This window comes from Myotis lucifugus, unplaced genomic scaffold (genome assembly GCF_000147115.1).
Source record: "Myotis lucifugus unplaced genomic scaffold, Myoluc2.0 scaffold_1, whole genome shotgun sequence".
NCBI lineage: Eukaryota > Metazoa > Chordata > Mammalia > Chiroptera > Vespertilionidae > Myotis > Myotis lucifugus.
The window spans coordinates 38,176,075-38,199,039 of record NW_005871049.1 but is presented as its reverse complement, the minus strand read 5'-3'; the positions used below and the strand labels follow the sequence as shown (position 1 = coordinate 38,199,039).

At 41.2% G+C, this 22,965-nt stretch overlaps 1 non-coding gene across 1 annotated transcript; it reads right to left on the bottom strand.

Moving 5' to 3' along the window:
• Positions 1-807: 807 nt before the first annotated feature.
• Positions 808-943, bottom strand: LOC111826618. Its single transcript, XR_002829975.1, has one exon. It is a non-coding gene; the product is annotated as a small nucleolar RNA SNORA1 (small nucleolar RNA).
• Positions 944-22,965: the final 22,022 nt, after the last annotated feature.

Genomic DNA, 22,965 nt, shown 5'->3' with positions numbered 1-22,965 from the left:
CTGTTTGTATACAGTTGTTGAGCTAAGAATGATTTTTACATATTTAAATGGTTGAAAAATAAAAAGAAGAAGAATATTTCCTGACATATGAAAATGATATAAACCCTGACCTGGTAGCTCAATTGGTGAAAGAGTCAACCCCAATACACTAAGGTTGCAAGTTCAATCCCCGGTCAGGGCACATACAAGAAATAACCAATGAATGCATAAATAAGTGGAACAACAAATCATTGTTTCTCTCTCACTCCTTCTCTCTCTCCCTCTCTCTCTCTCTCTCTCAAATTAATAAATTAAAAAAGAAAGAAAATGATATAAAATTTGAATTTCAGTGTCCATAAGTTTTATTGGAACACAGCCATATCCTTTTCACATATTGTCTGTGGCTACTTTCTTGATACAACAGCAGAGTTGAATAGTTGTGACAGAAATAGGCCCGCAAAGCCTAACATATTGACTATGTGGCTCTTTATAGAAAGTGTTTTCTGACCCCTGATCTAGAATAGACCTCCAGGGCTCAGGGCAGCTGCAGAGGACAAACTAAGTCAACCTCAGTGTAAGTAAGACAGCCCAGAGGTGAGTTATAAAGATGGGATCCAGAAGGAGCAAAATTCCCATGGGCCTCAGTTTTGGGCCCATGGACAAAAGATGTGGTAGGCTATTTCAGGGCCAACACAGACAGGTTGAGGAGCGAGAGAGGGCATGGGCTGGACCATCTATTTACAAACTGTTCGAGCTCAGCAAATCTGGGACTAGAACTTATTGAAGAAGCAGGCTCAGAAATCTGGTCTCTGTGAGTTTGTTTGTTTTTTATGTTACAGATCTCATTGTCACCACTACAATAAAGTTACTGTGATGGAAATATAACCTGTGTTCTCAATGCAGCCACATTAACAATTTCTGGACACCATGAGCAACAGTGTCCATTTTCATCTAGAATGAGGCTTGCGAACTGTTCTTTTTATACCTTTGTATGTTTGCTTTTTATTTTGTATTTGTTTACTTTTCCTTTTGTGTTTTAGCAAAAATTCTCTTCCAAACATTCTAATCTTATCTCAGCTAGCCTGGGGGAAAAATGATTGATTCACACCTGGGCCAGGTTAAAGTTTAAACTTAACTGTTCTTAGGCCATATGGTGTCTGGTCTGGTCCCTTCTCACTTGTCTAGACTCATCCTCTGACTGCTCCCTGCCCTCCCTATACTACATTCATGCTGTGCAATTACAGCCCCTGGGAGTCCGCCTGTTCCACATCTCATGTTTTTTATACTCTGCTGCTCCCTCTGCTTTCCAGTGTTACACTGCTGCAACCTTTTATGGCTAGGGTTCCGGATATGAAGAAGGGGCCTCGCACAAATGAAAACACTAGACAAGAAATATGAATTTAGAAGGCATGGGGAGCCAGGTGGGAACCTCTCTCTAGTGGAGAAGCTCACTGAAACCTTGGACCTGTCAGCTTTTATTCACTTGAATACACATTTGCCCTTTAGGAATGCATACAGGCATGCCAAAGGTAAAGTTTGGTAAACAGTAAAAGGATTATCAGGTTAGGGAGTTGCCTTCAGCCATTGAGCCCACAGCAGGGCAATATTATGCTGGTTTTCAGCCCTTCTGAATATCAAAGTCCATTGGCCTTCCAATGGGTCTTTTTGCATTTATGCTAACTACTGTTGGTGTTAGCCTCCGGCATTACACATCCCCCCTGCCTGGAGAAATCCTCATTCTTCAGGACTGCTGAAATGTCAGCTCCTCAGTGAGGCTTTCCTGGAAGGGATGATCCTATCAACATCTTTGCTCCTCTACTTGCTATCACAGCACCTGTCACTCTATTGGCATCCATTGTTGACTCCTTCAAGGTTAGGGATGATGTAATCTTAGCACATCCCCTTGCTTTTGGGACATGGTAACCTAAATGTGTGAAGACTGAAAAAGAGAATCAGAGTACCCTGCAGGGCCAAGAGTGATGAACTTTCTAGCTCAAGAACCTGGAAATGATAGGTGAGAAGTGGGGCAGATAAATAAAAACCCATGCAAGGAAGGCCTAGGATGGCGAAGTTCCTGCCTGGGTTTCTTATTTTGTTTGTTTTTCCCTTATGAAAAATGTTGGATAATTCAATAGGAAATATTCTCTAAAAGATGACACTATTCCGAGTATTCATGTCATGCTTCTCTGAAGTAGATATCATAAGACCCCAGAGTCATAGAAGCATGGAACAGACTGTCAAATCCCAGAGGGAAGGCGGGGGAGGGTGGATGGGTGGGAAGAGATCAACCAAAGAACTTGTATGCATATATGCATAACCCATGGACACAGACAATAAGGTGCTGAAAGCCTGGAGTACAGGGCAGGGGTGGGCTAGAAGAGCTCAATGAGGGGAAGTAGGGGACATATGTAACATTTTCAACAATGAAGATTTAAAAAAAAATACATTGCAATTCAGAGAAGACATTTTAGGAAATGCCGAGACAATATGGTCCAAACACTTTGTTGTTGTTGAAACGAAATGTAAGGATAGAACTTGAAAATACAGAATGGGGCAAAAGTAGGTTTACAGTTGTGAGTACTTGAAACATGGTTTATTCTTGTATTATTTATTAATTAGCTATTGTATTTGCCATACAAACAACTGTAAGCCTACTTTTGCCCCACCGTATATTCATGACTAGTGGCCAGTAGATCTTTCAAGTGCAAATGTCTCACATGAACTCTTATCACTCTCGATGGAAACTTGAGAGTCTTGACACTGAGAAGGACCTTATCTAGTAGCCTCTTGGTGTTTGGTATTTGCTCAACCTGAGGGCTGTATCTGCTCTTAAGGATTTGTTGCTGGTAGGTGACTTTGATCTCTGAATTGGATGACCACTGAGACCTCAAAGTGACAGTTTGAGTCTTGTTTTGTTTGTTAAAACCCAGATTCATGATTACATGCTAGCCTGCTGAGTTTCATCGGCCACATTGGGCTCTGCCACACCATTTGTGGCTTATCTTCATCAGTTGGCAGTTTGCTGTGCAGAAACGTTGAGTGTCCATCCCATCAGCAAACTGAGAAGTTCCCCTTTTAGATCAGTAATGAAAATGTACTAACACTTTTCATTTACAAAAGAGAGCTTTTATAAATCAGTGTCAGGATAATCAAACATTTACACACAGATTCCATCTTTTCTTCGGTTTCCAAGATTTTGGTAAAATTGTGGGATGGTTTTTGTCATTGGATGGGCCCTCCTAGTTCCCAGCCAATTCTTCTGTATTTTTCTAGTCTCTCTCCTGTTCTCCACAGCAATTTTCCAAACAGCCTCCATTCTCCTTAAAACTCCCACTCTCATGTTCTCCTCACTCTTGGCAAATGACCCTGCCTGCTACTTTAAGGAGAAGATAGAGGCTGTCAGGCAGTAACACCTTGAAGTTCCTGCTGTTATGCTAAGAAATCTTGTTAATCCTGCAGCCATCCTCCTTTTTTCTTTGTCTGTTTCAATGGAAGAGGGATCCTTCCCTTGAATTAGGGCCAGCCTTTCAATCTGTGCCTTGACCTGTTCTCTTGACCTTCTTCCTCCTCCCTTCTCAGGGCTTCTCTCAGGTAATTATTCCCTCTCCTGCATCCTTCTCATTAGCCTTTACACATTCTTCTATCTTATCCAACTGAAAACATCTCCCTCTGGCAACCCTCCCCTTCACAACACAGCTTTAGAACCGTTTCTGTTCACTGACTGTTCTTCCTCCTCCAACTCTTCAGCCTCCTTCAGTTGGGTTTCTACTCCCATCCCTCCATGGAAACCTTCCTCACAAAGGCCACCAGCTACTGCCTTGTTGGTAAAGCCAATGCTTATGTCTTAGTAATTGTCTTATCTCTCAATAGCATCTGCCTTTACTGACCACATGCCTCTCTTTGGCATTGTACTTTCCTGGGCTTCTCCTCTTGCTTTCTCCTTGGGCTTAACTTCCTCAGTGTCACGTCTTCAGTGGTAGTTCTACCCTAGGCTTTCTGCTGTCACTGTCCCCACTCTTCCCATAACTCTCTTGGTTCTAAGTGACAGAACCCCAACTCAAAGTGAACTAAACAACCAACTCACCAAACCACCAGCACCAAAAACCACAACAAAGAAAATGCATGATTCATGTGCCTGAAAAGTCCAGGGATAGATCAGGGACAGCTGGTCTCAAGACGTGAAATAAGGGTGTCACAAACAGCTTCACCCCTGTCTCTTAGCTTTGTTTTCCTCTGTGTGGCTTCATTCTCAGGCAGCTTCTTTCCAAATGAAGGCAGAACGCCTCCCAGCAACTTCGGGTTTATATCCAATCCTCTTAGCAAACACAATGGAAAATTTTCTACCCAATTTCTTAAGCTGGATGTCTAGGAATCATTTTTTTAAAATATATTTTATTGATTTTTACAGAGAGGAAGGGAGAAGGACAGAGAGTCAGAAACATCGATGAGAGAGAAACATCGATCAGCTGCCTCCTGCACACCTCCCACTGGGGATGTGCCTGCAACCAAGGTACATGCCCCCTACTGGAATTGAACCTGGGACCCCTCAGTCCGCAGGCCGACGCTCTATCCACTGAGCCAAACCAGTCAGGGCTAGGAATCATTTTTAATTCCTCACCACCTCCCCCCCCCCCCAACTGCTTAATTGTCAAGTTTTTAAAAAATATATTTTTATTGATTTCAGAGAGGAAGGGATAGGGAGAAAGAGAAAAACATCAATGATGAGAGAGAATCATTGATTGGCTGCATGCCCCCTACTGGGAATGGAGCCCACAACCTGGACATGTGCCCTGCCCAGGAATTGAATTGTGACCTCTTGGCTCAGCCACTGAGCCACACTGGCTGGGCTTAGCTTCTAAATATCTCTTCATACCTGCTGTTCATATTCAAGTTCAGGTCACTGTCTTTTTGTCTAGATTCCTGTAATAGCCTCCCAGTGATTTCCTGCTCTGGGTTTTGCTGCCCTACAATCTGTTCTTCACATCGCAGCCAGGGTAATCTTTTTGGAAATGTTTATCTGATCCCATCACTTGCCTGCACAAACCTTTGCTAGAAAGCCTGAAGCAAAACTTCTTGTTATGTTCTTATGCAAGGCTTTGAGTGACACAGCAACTGCCTCTCTTGTCTCTTTTCTTTTTTTAAAATATATTTTATTGATTTTTTTACAGAGAGGAAGGGAGAGGAATAGAGAGTTAGAAACATTGATGAGAGAGAAACATCGATCAGCTGCCTCCTACACACCTCCTACTGGGGATGTGCCCGCAACCAAGGTACATGCCCTTGACCGGAATTGAAACTGGGACCCTTCAATCCGCAGGGCGACGCTCTATCCACTGAGCCAAACCGGTTAGGGCATTTTGTCTCTTTTCACTTCTCACTTCATCCCTTGTTCTGGACAGTCCAGCCACAGGTGCCGGGCTAGCCAGCTCTCTCCCAGCTCCACACCTTTTCACGTGGTGCTCCCTCCTCCTGCACCACTTCTCTCCGGACCCCTTTCCTAAGTAACCACTACGTATCCTTTCAGGTCTCAACATAAGCCATGACTGTATTGAGAAGAGCCTTCCATAATGCGTTATGTACATACTCTTCCTGTTAGAGCATCCTTCTTTTCCATCTTAGCACTTAGCACACTTTATTGTAATTGCTTATTCAATTTAATAAGGTCTGTGAAGGCAGGTGTTTCCCTTGTTTTGTGAAATATCCCCAGCATCACAGAATAGACACTCAATGCATATTTGTCGACTTGTAAAATGAGGTGTGATTGTGCTGGGTGATTTCCCCATTCTCTTCCAGATATTAGAATCTGGATAGATCCGATTTGCTACTGGAAAATCTAAAAGTATAATGCCTACTGTTTTCCTTTTTTATATGCTTATTGGTCCTCCTTAAAGAATAGTTACGTTTTAGAATTGAAGAGGATCTTAGTAACCATCTAGCACTAATTCACTTCATTCCACAGATTAGGAAGCGGGAGCGCAGAGCGGCTCAGTAACTTGCACAAACCACAGAGCTATTTACATAATTGGACTAGAACTCAGAGGTCATGACTTTCAGTCCAGAGCAGCTTATGATATCAGCGCTTTTATCAGACTAGTGTAGTATGATTTTTATATTATCGCAAAGGAATCTTATGCCTATAGCTCTCATGTTTTACCTTAAAAATTTTATTGATTTTATAGAGGGAAGGAAAGGGAGAGAAAGAAACATCATTGATGAGAGAGAATCATTGATCAGCTGCCTCCTACACACCCCTCACCGGGGATCAAGCCTGCCACCTGGGCATGTGCTCTGACCAGGAATCGAACCATGGCCTCTTGGTTCATAGGTCGATGCTCAACCACTGAGCCACACTGGATGGGCACATGTTTTCCTTCTTAAAATGTACTTCCAGATCCTGTACCTGTCAATAGATTCTATCAGTTTCTTAGGATGAAAATTACTGACTGGTCTAGGGATGTCTAAAGTATCCCATAGAGTCTGTCCTCACGGATCGGGTCAGGTTGGGTTGACATCCTATGTTGTTGGCCCGCTAACACCACCACGAAAAACTGGAAGTTACACATTTGGTTTAGTTGTTCCACCATTTCACCTCAGAAGGGTAATTACTGAGGAGATGCCATCTGGATTTGATCTGAGGCACACACTCATGTTGTGTAAGAGAAATAACAGACTTCTCTGTTTAACTCTTTGTGTGAACTGCTCTCCATTCCTCTGGGAGGCTCACTGATGGATGTCCATTATGAGCTAGGAGCTGGGAAAGATTTGCTTCCCTGAAAACCATGTTTTGGAATAGACTGGGTAAGAGTGACTTTCTAAAAGCAATTAAAATAGAATTGGGTATGGTGAGAAAGTAAATACTGGAGACAATTTTTAGTTAATTTTTTAAAAATTTATTTATTAAAAAATTTAAAAAGCATTTTAAGGAACCCCCAAATGGAACTGGTTGACCAAAGCATTAGAAGACTTCAATAATGGACCTATTCCAAAAGGAATCCTTGAAAATTCAGAGATTGTGCATAAATGTTCTTCAAGCATTAATTTATAATAAAATGTTCAATGTACCTTTTCATTATGATCCCTTGCTTTACCTGATTATTTCAGTTAACTGAGTTACCTACCCTTTACCTCTTGCATGTGGACTTGTTATATGTTTCTGAGTCTTGTCAAGGAGTTAATGTTTTTGCTTTAGAACTAAACTTTAAGCTTCTCTAGGGCTAGGACTAGACCTACATATCTAATTTCTTCGAAATCTTATCACGGTGCCTAATGCAATGTTCTGTGTATGCCTCTGATGATGGAATTTTATGTCCCTGAATGTGAGTGGTGCCAACCAGTCTTTCTCACTCGGGCTCAACATTATTGTTTTGTTTTCATCGTTCCTCCTTCCTTCTTCTTAACTTGGGGATGTTGTTTTCCTGAAAGGAGAGAGAAAGGGAATATGTAAGGAGATGCTCAATCAACCAATCTCCATTGGGGCTTGCCGTGCATTTATCATGGTTTTTGTTTCTAAAAAAGAAACTAGAAAGACAAGTTAAAAATATATTTGAAACAGATGCTTGTGCTTAAATTAAAAAATTCCAAATGCAGCCCTTTGACCTAGCAAGTCTACTTCTGGAAATCTATCCTATGGAAATAATTGAACACAGGCAAAAAGATTTAGCTCTAACATGTTCATCTCAGCCTTGTTTATAATGGGAAAGAATTAGGAACAACTTGAATTTTCAACCATGGGGACCTAACATATAATAAACACAATGGAATCCCTCAGTTTAAAATAATGTGTTTACTGACATATGAAGATGGTTACAATTTATTAATTGGAAAGCTTAAGTTATAAGATGTGTACAGTTTTATCCCTTTTTAAAAAAATAAAAATATACACAAATGACTAGGAGGATATACTACTACGCATACTGTATATTATATGGTGGTAATGAAATTAAGTTTTCCTCACTCGTGTTTACAACTTTTCTGCAATAAACTTCTATAAAGTTATTTTTAAATTAAAAAACTGCTCCAAACAAAATGGTTTCCATTAATGTCATTATTTTATATGACTTTTTCCTCACAAGTATTTGATTGTAAATGAATATGTTAATAGTTGAGTTCTCCATACATAGTAACTGTTAAAATGCCTAATAGGGGCCCAAAGGGCAACATTGCTTTTACTTTCTTGCCTTGGTACCACTTTTTCCTCTCTGTGGCAGATTCCAAATGCGTAGCTACATTAAGCTGGAGTCTTGTTAGAAGAGAGCAGGTGACTGGGTTTTAGTTCTAGTTTACTCACTAATTCTCTTTGTCACCTTGCGACATTTACTTTTCAGCTTTTTGCTCTGTAACGCTCTCTGTAAACTGTGGGGAGCTCCCTGCTCATTTCTACCCCAGCAGATGTACTGAAAATGTCAGTGTTCCCACTTGTGCACTGGAACATGGCCGATCTCTGCTACAAAGCCACAGATACATATAAGTACTAAATTAACAGTAATTCATTTATTGTTTAATTAGTACTAGTAAGAGTTCACCTGGCCACCCAGGGTAACTCGTCACTCTTAACTACTGTGAGCATTCACTAAATTGTCAAGTTAATTCTGAGCCATTACTTATTAATTGATTTAACAAATATCTGAAAAGTGTCAAACTGGATTCAAATTCTGGCTCTCCCATCTAACTCTGTGAGCTTGGGGAAGTACGTCAATTTCTCCGGGCCGCAGTTTCCTCATTTATAAAATGAATAGGATAATACATTATTTTTGTAAGGATTAAAGGAGACACAAAATGTATATTGCCCAGAAATGAGTAGTATAATATATTGTTAGTGTAAGAATTAAATGAGATGCAAAATGTGTAATGCCCAGCACCGAGTAAGCTCTCCATAAATAGTAATTGTTAAATGCCTACTATGTGCCAAATACTAAGATTCACATTCGTTCAGTCAACAAACATTTATTGAGTGCTTAGATTGGGCCAATGTTCTAGGTGTCGGAGTTTACATCAGTGAACAAAACAGACTTACTTCCCTGTTATCATGGAGCTTACATCCTAGTAGATGCAAAGGTTAAATACAATGTAGTCCAATCCATGGTTATTGATAAGAATTACTATTATGGCTATTAATGTATTATGTGCCAGTGATTTGCATACATAATCTTATTTTCCCATTAACCCTGTGAGGTAAGGATTATTGTTGTTACTCGTTAGTATGGAAAATGAGCATCAGAGAGGATATGTCAGGTAAATTGAGAAACAAGTGTAGGAGCTGGATATGCAAGCCCAGGTTGTCTGACTCTAAAGCTCACTTTACCGCCCTGGCCTGTGTGGTTCAGTTGGCTGGGCATCGTCTCATGTACCGAAAGGTTGCTGGTTTGATTCCTTGTCAGGGCACATGCCCAGGTTGTGGGCTCAGTAGGAGACGTGCAGGAGGCAGCCGATCACATTGTTTCTCTCTCTCAAAATTAATAAAAAACATTAAAATAATAAAGCTCACTTTACCACCTTCCTACCTTCACTTGGTGAGTCATTGGTGGTAAGTATGTATGTATGTACTTATGTATGTATGTATGTATGTATGTATGTATTTTTGCTTATGGTTCTTTCTTGACATTCTTGCCAATACTTTTCTGCTCTGTAGTAGGAGCAGTGAGGGAATGAAATTTGATTTTTCTCATTTTTAATTAAAACACTTAATTATCTCTGCAGGAAGTGATCAGAGAAAGAATAAGTAACAGCTCTGCTTAGAGTATTTCTTTGAATCAATTAGGAATCCCAGCGGACTCTCCCCCCTGTGTAGAAAGAGGTCACAATTAGGGGGAGAGGTCAGGATGCAGCCTTGAAAGAGGCGCATAGGTGGGGATGGGTGGGGGCTCCCGGAGGAATTCCTTGTGTTGTGCTGGTCACCCTAGCAGGCTAACTTGAAGGAAACAGTTGATGCCTCCTGTATACATCTCACGGCGATGCATCCTCATTTCCTAGCCCAGAGTCTTGAGGCTCCTCCAGCTCTAAAGATCCCTCTTCCTCCTGTTTTACAGTTGCCCAACTATCTGGAATGTTCATGTCATCAAAGTAATGCTGGATAAGTACTGCTGGAATTTGAAAAATTATTGTTATGAAATCTTTCAAGCATTCAGAACAGTACAAAGAATATCATGTGCTCACAGCTTAGTTTTGTCACGTCGTAACATCTTGCTATTTGCTCCAGTTACTTTTTTTAAAAGAAAAAAATATAGATGTAAGTCACCGAGAAAGACAAATACCATATGGTTTCACTTATATGTGGAATCTAAAACAAAAAACAGAAGCAAACGAAATGAAACAAACTCATAGATACGGAGAACAAACTGATGGTTGCCAGAGGGGTGGGTAGGGGGGTGGGTGGAAAAGGGGAAGAGGATTAAGAAGTACAAACTTTTATTAAATTCCATGTATGAGTGGAATCATATGGTACTGGTCTTTCTCTTACTGGCTTATTTCACTTAGCATAATGTTCTCCATAAAATCTTCTTCCTTTTTAAGTATGTATCTTCCATTGTGTAAATGTACCACTGCTTTTTTATCCACTCATCTACTGATAGACACTTGGCTGTTGTAAATAATGCTGCTATGAGCATAGGGTGCATATATTCTTTCGAATTCGTGTTTTGGGTTTCTTTGAATAAATTCCCAGAAGTGGACTCAGTGGGTCATAAGGCTGTTCCATTTTTAATTTTTTAAGGTAACTCCATACTGCTTTCCACAGTGGCTGCATCAGTCATCAGTGCACACTTACTGGTTTTGAGTTGTTGATAATAGCCATTCCGACAGGCGTGAGGTGATATCTCATGGTTTTAATTTGTATTTCTTCGATGATTAGTGACATTGAGCATCTTTTCATATGTCTGTTGGCCCTCTGGATGTCCTCTTTGGAGAAGTGTCTATTCAGGTCTTTTGTCCATTTTTTAATTGGATTTATTTTATTTATTTTTTTTTTTGGTGTGGAATTTAATGAACAGACTGAACTACCCAGCAAAGTAGAGACAAACTCGTAAGTAGAGAGCAGGCAGACAGTTCTGGTGAGAGGTGTGTGTTGGGGCTGGGGGTGGTGGAGAGATTGAACTAAAATTTTTTAAAAAAGAGAGAACTCTTGTACATGGACAACAGTGTGGTGATGGTGAGGGGTCGGGGTGGGGTAGGTGGAGGTAGAAGAGGGCACAGAGGGGATAAATGGTGGTGTGAAAAATAAAATGAAGTTAAAATTTTAAAAATGTTACTTAGCTAAAGAAAAAAAGAAGTACAGACGTTTTTTCTGCCCTGGCTGGTGTGGCTCAGTGGGTGGACATCTTCCCGTGCACGGAGAGGTTGCTGGTTCTATTCCTGGTCAGGGCACATGCTCAGGTTGGGGGCTCCATCCCCAGTAGGGGGTATGCGAGAGACAGGCGATTGATGTTAGCTTTCACATCAATGTTTCTCTCTTCTCCCTTCTGCTCCCTCTAAAAATCAATAAACCCTTTTTTTAAAAAAATGAAGAAGAACAAACTTTCAGTTTTAAAATAACTCATAGGGATGTAATGTACAACATAGGGAATATAGTAAATAATAATATGATATTACAGTAAATAATATCACTGTAACATGACAGGTGGTTATTAGACTTATTGTGATGATCACTTTATAAGGTATATAAATGTCGAATCACAATGTTGTACACCTGCAACTAATATAATATTATATGTCAACTACATTCATAAAAATAAAACTAGGTGTAGTGGAAACCCCCTGTGTAGCTCTCCCCAATTTCACTCTTCTCCCTCCCTCCCTTCCAGAGGCCACCATTGTCCTGAATTATCATTACTGTGCATGCTTTCCTCCTGTCACTTGCTATCTATATTTGTATGGATAAATACCCTTACCCATCCTTGGCACATCCTTGTACTTGTGTCCTGGTACACATGTTCAGGAATTTCTCTCTGGGGTGTTGATCTGGGCAGGGGTGGGGAACATCCAGCCTGTGGGCCATATAAGGCCTGCGAAATCATTTGGTCTGGCCCTGCCAAGACATTAGAGGTGAGTTTATTAAATGTTTGACCAAATATAGCAGGCTAATTTTTAAGCTGGTAGTTTTTAAAAATATGTATTTTTATTAATTTCAGAAAGGAAGGGAGAGAGATAGAGAACCATTGATTGGCAGCTGATTGGCTACCTCCTGCATGCCCCCTACTGGGGATCGAACAGCCCAGGCATGTGCCATTGTCCAGAATCGAACCTGAGACCCTTCAGTCCGCCGGCCCACGCTGTATCCACTGAGCCAAACCAGCTAGGGCTTAAGTTGATAGTTTTGAATGGCCCTTGGCAGAAAAAGGGTTCCCCACCCCTGACCCAGCTAAAATTGCTGGGTTGTAATGAATGCACATTGATAGGGCCGAGGGCCAAATTTCTCTCCACAATGATAGTACCCTCTGATGATGTACATGACAGCTTCTGCTTCTCCGCTGCCTCAGCCATGCTTACTGTTGTCTGACTTTAAAATTTTTTTGTCAGCCTCATCCATGTGAAATAGTGTCTCACAGATGTTTGTGTTTTCCTGATCACTAATGAGGCTAAGCATCTTTTCATGTGTTTATTGGCCATTTGTAGCTCCTCTTTGTTGAATTATCTGTTTATGTTCTTTGCTTTTTTTGTTCATTGTGTTTCTCTCTCTCTCTCTCTCTCTCTCTCTCTCTCTCTCTCTCAATGGTTGAAGTAGTTCATTGTGTGTTCTGGTTGCTACTTCTTTATCAATCATATACCATGCAGAGAACTCTCCAAGTCTCTTGTTTGTCTTTTACTTTGTTTTTTATGTATTTTGATGTATAGACAAGTTTAATTTTGACATCGTCAACTATTTCACAATCTTTTCTTTATTATTTATGCTTTCAGGTTTTATTTTTTAAAAATTCCTTCCATTCCATAATCATATGTATATTTTCCTAAAAGCTTGTCTGGTTTGCAGATTCTTAGGGATTTTGTTGATGTCATTGTTTCCAGTTGGTCACTATGACATTAGTTTACCCTGTGCTGAATTTGACTCAAAAAAATTTTTTTTCAGGAAGATTTCATTGTTGAACTCATGTTATTACAATATTTTCTCTAATTCAGTCTTCTATCATCATATTTATATTATAGTCTGTATCACATAATAACATTGGACCAAATACTTCAGGGGTTTGACTTCCTGAAGCCCTACCTTCTCTCTCATACCCCAACTTAGTCATAATTTTTTAAACTTTCAAATTTACTGGCATATGCCACACACCCTTCCCCTCATCATTAAATTCAACAATATGCCATGAAGATTACTTAAGTTACTTACATTTCCCTAAATATTTAAGGAATTAGCATTCTTAAACTTTTCTGCCTCCTTAAATATAGAATCTGGCTATACCCAAGAAAGAATGACTCCAAAAGAAAGAATGACTCCAAAACTTTCCCTTCAGATAATGGTTCTACATCAAGACAGTGTTTAATAAGGAAAACGGAGAACATTCTTATAGGGGGAGAATCACAATCTTTGGGAGCCCAAGCAAGATGGGAGGAGGGGGCAGATTCAGTCTTCTGGCCTCTGCACTCCACTTGCATTTGTCAATTGACCTTTGTAAGGTTAGCATGAGTCCTCTAATATTAGCAGCATATACTGAATGTTCCTATAATATTCTGGGCACTTTAAAATCTGTCACCTGATTTAATCTTCACAGTAAGTCAGAAAGACAAATATTAAATGAAAGGTTAACATGGTGGTACACGGGCAGGCTAAATAGCCATCTCAGATGGTGGATAAAGAAAAATTGAATTTATTTAAGGAAAGGGGATGGGGGGTGGGCTATCCAAAGGGAAGGGCTGCACAGCACTGAGCCAAGGGGACATAGGGTGTGTTGGCAGCACCCAGGAGCTGCAGTTTCATCCTTACGTGCAGTCACTGGCAAGAAGCTCTTGCGTTAGTGGTTCTGGGTCAGTGGGCTTGGTATGCGGATGGAATGCAGGTTTGTGATTAGGTGTCTTCTGGAAAATTTCAATTCCTTATGTGATCTGATTCCTGGTGTCCAGTGAGGTTTTGTTGTTGTTTTTCCTTCTGGTCTTCGTTATCCTGTGGCTGGAAGCTTACAAATGGCTATTCAGAATCATATTGCCCTACAGTCCTAACATTCTTCCCACCCCCCCCACCCCCGCTTCCCCTTTCTATTTGTTAGTAATTATTCTTTTGGAATCAGAAACCAACCAGTTGACAGCTTAGTATGTCCATTACTAGGGTGGAATTATCAGAATAGTTTATATTGAAGTTATTAAGTACTAAAAGACAATAACTAGAACACCTGGTAAAAGTCGGACATTTGCCACAGGAGCTACTGCAGCAACCATTAGAGAAAACATCCCTGCATCCTTTTCCTGGTCAGTGGGTCCCAAAGCATAAAGGTCCCCATATGTGACTTTCTTCCCAAAATGAACAGAATGAGTGTAATTCTGTATATTAGCAATAGGTGTCCCAACTCCTACTAGGCAAGATGTAAAGGTCTGTTTACATAGGTTCCTCCTTGAGGTGTTCCTTGGGTTCAGTCACCCATTCTTCCCCTTCTGGTGCCCTCTTCACTCTGGTATGCTGGATCCAGGGCTTTACCCCTGCCAGCCTCAGAGCAGTTGGAGTGGTGAGAAGCATGTTCCAGGGTCCCTTCCATGTCGATTGTCTGGTGATCCCGGTTTTCCATGTTTTGAGTAGAACTCTGTCTCCTGCTAAGAAGGGATGTAGTGGGCCTGTGACAGAAAAAAATCCCTAACACATGCTGCATTATGAAGTACAGTCAGTGTTTGATTATATGTTGCATATAACTCTTGATTTTTAACAACATGATCTACATATGCATCTGTTCCTATAGCAGCCTGAAAGGGTTGCCCATATATTTTTTCGTAGGGACTCAAACCAGTCCACTTTAGGGAGCTACTCTAACCCTGAGCAGGGCAGTTGGCAATACCCAATGCCAATGCAGGCAAGCCTCCTGACATAGTTTGACTATATTCTTCTTTAGGGTATGCTTCATTTTCTATCCCACCCCCTGAAAGATTGGGGGTGGTATGCTGAGTGGAGTTTGTATGTAATACCCAAGGCTGAGGCAACCTTGGGTTGAGTGACATGGGAGGTAAAAGCTGGTCCTGAGCAGCCACCGCATCACTTGTCTGGTTTTGCTGCTTTTCTGGGCCAGGAGATGAAATACAACTGAGGCTTAGATGTTATTTTCAGGGAGGAAAAGGTCAAGGGGTCTAAACTGCCTGACCAGTGATCTGCTGGAGAGGAAGGTTACCCTGGGGGCAAGGTTCTTGTTTTCCCAGTTTTGCCCCGTGCTAGGCAGCTGGAGCTTTCTGCCCTGGTGAGTTTCTGTCCCTGGCCCATCGTCCTTACTGTGGGGGTCTATCTAACATCCCCACCTCCCTCAAGGATTTCTGGCACTGAATTATTTCAGAGAAAAGGGGCATAGGATCTTTTCTGTAGCTGCTTCCTGCTGAAAAGGGGGTGACATTTTCCTTCAGAGCCAAAAGATCCTTGCTCTCTGTCAGAGGGCCAGTGAGACCTGGGCGCAGAAGGAGGTTGTGATGGTGTCTAGGGGTGGTATTTCCTAAGTAAAAGTAGGGCTTGTAACCTGGTGGAGACAAACTGTGTTACAAATCTTACTATTATTGGGCCAAAAGCTAGAACAGCAAGAAAACTTTGAAGACAATTAATTGAAGACATAATTCACAAATGTGTATTATAGAGTCTATTGAAACACATTTCTCCCCCCCTCCAAATTACCCTCATTTTTATTAAAGAGCCAACTTAAGTCTAGTTGCAATTTTGCCTGATTGTTTGTATGAACACAGTATGAATAGCAATTGATTATATAGCCTTTTAAAAAAAACTGCTTTGCTGGAATCTCATCACTGAGCTTTAACTAGTTCCTCAGGGCAAAGAAGCTGAGCCACCTAGTTGCTAACAGGTTTTTCTGCAATACCTGTAGACTTGGGTGAATTCCTCAATGATGTCTTGAGGTACCGTCCTTGCCATGTCTCAGGAAAGCAATCTTTGTTCCTTACCTGGAAAGACTGCCATGAACCACATGATCAAGCAAGGTACCAGGCTTTCTCCAAGGGGCTCTTACTGGCTTCTTAAGGCTTTCTGGTGACATCCAGTGACAGGCATGTCTCTCTTAGACATGACATCCCCGTCAAAATCTTGGTTAATAAAACCACAATTGGAAACTGCTCTTATTGAATTCATGCAAAGAAGCATATTGTCATAACTCATTTATAAAGAATTGCCAATTTCTGGAGGGATCAGGTAAGGAGAAAAATAGAAAAGCTTCCATAGTGGAAGTATAATTTACCAAACTGTTCTAGGGAAATAAAACAAGCTTTCATATATCTGAAAGACTGAATAATCTTTTGTTTATCCTGATTATTTGCTGATATTTCATATTTTCAGTTATTTAGAGTTCTATAATTTTTTACTTTAAAGAGATGACTGTTTAGAAACCTATAATGTAGAGTAAGTCAGAGTCTTTGTTATGAATCTTTTCAAAGACTTAACTAACACATTTATAAATGCATCCAAGCAAAACAGTAGTAAATGACAAACTTAAATGACATGGTTATAGACTTGACCATAAAACAATTGACAAAGAACCTTGCTTTTCTGTAAGACATAACACCTCAAGACAACAGTTTCTTGGTAAGTAATAATGATTATGAAATGACAGACAGACAATATAAAGTTTATATTTCTAGATTCAATGCAGAGTTTAAAAATATATATATAAAGAACAATATGCAAGGTTTTAAATGTTATACATGGCTCATTGGAAGTGTGTATTAAGCACAGGAAATAATTTATAAACACCCCAGTGTGTGGGTTACAAACATCTGGAGTACTACTGCCAGGGGCCTTCCATAAGGAACTATTACTCTAGGCTTGTCCTGTGTCACTGACAATATACCTGTTACTCCTGAGAATTTCCTGTTTGAACTCGGCTCTGAATCTTTGCAAGTTCTTTCCTAGAGCAGAATGAAATTTCTAGAAGATTCATTTTAATAAAAATATATATATATATTCTTATTTGGCAAAGCTTCCCATTTAATTTTTTAAGCATATTAAATGGGCCTGATTAGTTTAACAACTTAGGAGACATAATGAATCCTTGCGGTATTTCAGGGCCTGTTGTAATAACTCAGTCATTTCTCTGAAAAAAAGTCTTTGAAATTTAAACTTTGGGAAGGTTGTCAAATATATTTAACCAAAAGATTATATTATAAATCTTTTGTAAATCCAGGTAAAACAAATGTATGTATTATGGTAATAACTTTAAAGGATATTAATTAAACTTAAACCAGTTTTAATATTAAATATTTTGTCTAGACCGTAGGATCCTATTTGATTTATATAAGTAATCTCTGTGGGCCAATAAAACATTATACCCTAGTGTTGCCATCTGGAGGCAGAAAACACATTATATATAACATACAGACAAATACGTGAAGACCATTCACATGATTTTGACATTTATGAACACATTTTAAGCATACTCTTATTTTTAAGAAACACATCTACTTTATAGACTTTCTGTAATAAAAGCTAAAAGCAGGTGAACTTAAAACTTACCTAGCAATCAATGTTTCAGTAGTTCATGTTATTTTAAAATATCTACATGTTTATCATTTAACCCAGCGATGCTCCAATGTTTTTAACCCTTTGCGGTCAAGTGTTATTTTTAGAATTCAAACAGTCTGGTCCAAATTAATTGACGGGATTGAATGTTGAACTTTTTAATGTTCTTATTGCTCGACATTGGACCTGCTCCTAGCATCTGGTCCGTCGAGTCAGCCTCGAGGTTGGACCGAAAAGGCTTAAGTTATTAAAAACTTAAAAGTGTGTATAGGTGTGTGAGGCTGGAGAAAAGGCAGAGGGAGGAGGGAGTAGGCCCCACAGCTTGTTCCCAGGACTTTAGCTGTTTGGATTTAAAACTGCCACATTCTTTCCTTAGAGATAACAAGCTAAGGTTGGGGTGATAATGAGTTCTGCTTCTGATAGTAGTATCAGGACTATTAAGTGTTTGCAGCTTTGTAGTGAAGAAGAGGTTAAAAAGCAGCAGCTTGCTCTTTGGGAACGGTGGGGTGAGAAGAGGCAAAATCTGAGATGTCTTGTGGTTATAGGGGCCTAAGGGTGTAGGCATAAAGGATGCAAGAGGACAAGCAGCGTTTAGGGTGGCGGTGGAACTCCAAGAAGGCCTGAACGTAGGGAATCTTGGACCATTTGCCTGGGCGGCAGTACAAATCCAATTGGAGAACCGAGTTATTATTACGGGTGCCATTCTGGGGCCAGGTCTCCTGATTGTCTAATTTATATTGTGTCCATGCTGTATTGCAATGGACAATGAGGTGTTTGGGTCTAATTTTGTCTTATAAATCGAGGGCCTTAAAGTTTAAAAGGGAGGCCAGCCCAGCCAGTGTGGCTCAGTGGTTGAGATTCAACCAATGAACCAGGAGGTCACGGTTCAATTCCCGGTCAGGGCACACCCCTGAGGTTGCGGGTTCGATTTCCAGTGTGGGGCATCCAGGAGGCAGCCAGTCAATGATTCTCTTTTTTCATTGATGTTTCTATCTCTCTCTCCCTCTCCCTTCCTCTCTGAAATCAATTTTAAAAAAATGGGGTGGGGGGTTAGTCCTAGTCAGTTTGGCTCAGTGGTTACAATGATGGCCCAGACAGAAGGGTCACAGGTTCGATTCTGGTCAAGGACACGAATCTGTCTGTCTCTCATCGATGTTTCTCTCTGTCTCTCCCCCTTCCTTCCACTCTCTCTCAAAATCAATGGAAAAAATATCCTTGGTTGAGGATTAACAACAAAAAAATACACCTAAAAGCTTCAGAAGTTTGAGAAGCTAGGGGTGTGTGTGTGTGTGTGTGTGACATGAGCTTTAAAATGTATGAATATAGCTAAGACAGACAGCTTGCAGATAACCAATCACAAGGCACTGAGGCTTATAACCAATCCCAAGAATGTTATGAAGGCAGAATTCTTTGAAAAGACCAATCAGGTACTAGCAAGACTGTCTCTACCCCCTAAATTACTACTAAAAGCCAAGCGCGTCTTCTCGCCCTCCCTGGCGCAGAGCACAATAGACGCCTGACGTTCCTGTTGCAGGGGCGCGCACCCGGTGCCCACGTGGCTTATGGCCATATGGGCCTCCATACATGGGCTAGTAGACTTTAATCTGCATGGATGCTCTCAATAAACTTTGCTCCCGCTAAACTTTTTGTCCTCAACTTCATTCTTTGATTTTAGTGAGACAACGAATTTGGACTCAACATCCCACATTTTCAGAATGATCTCGAATTCTGTGTGCTGTGAGGCTGGTGTACAGGAAGGAAGCGCCTGGCTTCTGAGAGTGTCCAGGCACAGGCACAGCCTCTTCATCCCACTGCATAAATAATTGAATAAAGGACTCCCATGAAGGTCGGAAATGCCATTTACATTTTTCAGTTTTACATCATTCCTTTTTACTGTAGTGTAGTAGCCTTTTTCTTTTTTTAAATATATTTTATTGATTTTTTACAGAGAGAAAGGGAGAGGGATAAAGAGTTAGAAACATTGATGAGAGAGAAACATCGATCAGCTGCCTCCTGCACACCCCCTGCTGGGGATGTGCCCGCAACCAAGGTACATGACCTTGACCGAAATTGAACCTGGGACCTTTCAGTCCGCAGGCCGACGCTCTATCTACTGAGCCAAACCGGTTACGGCAGTAGCCTTTTTCTTTTTTTTCTTTCCCCCCCCCCTTTGGGTCCCTCCAGCACCCACCTGGTTCTTCGAACTGCTGCTGGTTCACTTGAACCAAGTGGTTCTAACAGGAACTGCCGTGTTTTTCAGCGGATTAGTGGACACCTGACCTTCACTGGCCAGAGACTCCACAGTATCATGAATCGGAAAAGCTTGAGGAGCTCCTTGCGGTGATGGTTCTTGACCTCTCCGTGGCAATATTTCCCGCCATGTGGGGAAGATGGTGAAAAAGATTGGCAGTGAGAACCATAGGCGAGCTGGACGGAGCCCTGGGGATGTATGTGCCCCTGGGTCCTGTTTTCGTGAAAGCCTAGAGCACCTGTCCTTGCCTAACTTTGGCTGTCCAACCATTCCTTGAATTCTGTCCTCCAGTACACTCCCCTCTCTGTCTTTTGAGTTTCTATCATTTACAATCAAATGAGTCCCAGCTAGCCCAGCTGGCGTGGCTCAATGGGTGAGCATTGACCCATGAACCAGGAGGTCACAGTTCAATTCCCCATCAGGGCACATGCCCAGGTTGCAGGCTCCATCCCCAGTGGGGTGTGTGCAAGAGTCAGCCGATGGATGATTCTCTCTCATCGATGTTTCTATTTCTCTCTTCCTTCCTCTCTGAAATCAATTAAAAAAAAAAAAGGATTTCCGGCTAAAAAAGAAGGAAGTTTTGTGCAATAGTGCTGCCCCCACATTTGGGATTCAGGAAGGTTTTAGGGTAGATCCCTTGCAAGTATCAAGGTGCACTGTATGTTTTCCAAGCATCGAGGGACTGAATTTTGCATCTAACTTGACTGATTTCCTTTAAATAAGACATTTGTTAAATGGTGAAAAACTTCGTTAGCCTCAGCTATGCCCAAACCTACTGAAGTCATTGGAATGGTAGTTTACTTTTCCTGTGATTACGAAGGAGCCGAGGAAAGGTTGGCCAAGTTTCAAAATGTCCTTGTTAAGTTTCTGACATGAATGGGGCCATCGTCACCATTTGGGTTTAGAGAGTGGATGGAGGAAAGTGATTTGAAGGGGTGGATATCAAGTTTCAAACCCAGCGGGAGGAAGACAGTGGGGCTGGCTCTTGACCTGTGCAGGCATCTCTTTAATGATTGCCCTTCCTGCCCTGGAACCCTGGACAGTTCCACCCTCCCTGGCCTTCCTCGGCAGGTCGCCCCAAGCTACAGTCAGGTGGTATCTTCAGCGTTCTAGTATTCTTATTTTTATTGTTTATGTATGTAAAATTCTTATGCTACCTATCTGACTGAGCTTCCTCTCCCTTGCAGTTTCTGTATTACCTAAAAACAGTGGTTTGATTTGGTTTTTGGTAGATACATTGTATGCAATATTTTGGGGGGTTTTAAGAGTAATCTATACTCATTAAAATGTTTCATTGAAAAGCACATCAAAGCATAAAGACAGAAAAAAAAAATCACCCATGATTACACAGCGTGAAGCCAGAAGCATTTGCATTCGGGCAGATTTCTCTGTGGTATCGTTGGGGAGTGTTTTCCAAGCTTGACTTGGCCGCCGGCCAGACATCTGTCCCAGACTCTTTGACCTCCTGTGCTTCACTCCTCCCTTAATAGAAGTTTACTTAATCGACCCTGCCCGCCCCCTTCTGCCCTCCCATAGCAAAAATTAAAGCCAGCTGCTTGAGGATTCTGGTAACTGGTGTGGATGGCTGGTCATGAGCATTCCCCAGCGACGGGAGGAATGGCCCTGGTGAAGGAGAGGCACCTGGCAGGGAGGCTTGTCAGCTGGGCAGTGGCTCAGAAACCCTGGGACACGGTGGCACCGGCAGAAACAGCCCAGTGCTGCCAGCCCAGAAACCGTGCTCTCCTCCCTTTCATTTCCCTGCCTGTTGGCAGAGCTGAAGTCCAGGCTCCGCGGGGTGGCGGCGGGAGGAGTCCCACAGGAACCAGCTTCCTCCTCCTGATGCTAGGCCTCCTGGGGGCATGTTTGTTTTTATTGTTCTCCTCTAAATTGTTTTGAATAGGAAGAGAGTCACATGGTTCAAATATATCTGTGTTTTATAGAGCAAAAGTCTCCTTTTCTGCCCCTCCCTCTTCCACCCTGTGTTCACCCTCTGGCAAGGTACTGCAAGTAATTAGCTTTTAGTGTTGGAGTGTGTTTGTCTACAGCAGTGGTTCTCAACCCTCCTAATGCCGCGACCCTTTAATACAGTTCCTCATGTTGTGGTGACCCCCAACCATAAAATAATTTTCGTTGCTACTTCATAACTGTAATTTTGCTACTGTTATGAATCGTAATGTAAATATCTGATAGGCAGGATGTATTTTCATTGTTACAAATTGAACATAATTAAAGCATAGTGGCAAAAACAATATGTAATTATATGTGTTTTCCGATGGTCTTAGGCGACCCCTGTGAAAGAGTCGTTCAACCCCCAAAGGGGTCACGACCCACAGGTTGAGAACCGCTGGTCTACAGTTTACCTTATGAATATTCAAGCAAATACAAGTATAGTCTGTATTCTTGTTTTTCCTTTCTTGTAAACAAAAGGATGCCTGGTGTACACACTTTCTGCACCTTGCTGTTCTCCTCCCCACCCCCTCTTTATGGATCTTGGGGACTTTTAAACTTCTCTGTGCATTGAAAGCTTCCTCATGCATTTTTATACTTTTGAAATACCCCATTTTATAGGTAGCATGATTTATTTAACCAGCCCTCTAGTCAAGGTTATTTGAGTTCTTTCTGATCTTTTGTTATTTACAATAATGCTGCAGTGAGCAACTTTGTATATCATGTTATTTCTTAAGTATGGCAGAAGGATAAATTCCCAGCAGTTAAATTCCTAGGTCAAAGGAGGTATTTAGTTTTAATTTTGATCTCTGTGCTCAAGTTCTTTCCACAGGGAGTTGTGTCAATTTATATTACCACCCAGAAAGAACGAGAATACTTGTTTCTCTTGGGGGATTATTATATGCTTCTTACATGTTGCTTTGAATTGTTCTCAAGTTGGTTTAATTTGGAACTTGTCCTTCTAATTAGAAGGCAAATTTATTGAGACCAAGGGCCAAGCCTTTTACTGCTTTTGAATTGCATTTATAAATAATATAACACGGCATCCTAGGAGCACAGTAAATTTGTTGCCAATGTAATTTGGGAGAATAAGCCCATTAAACCTCACTGATATAAAGTTCTTATACTTGGTTAGAGTTCAACGGAACCGATT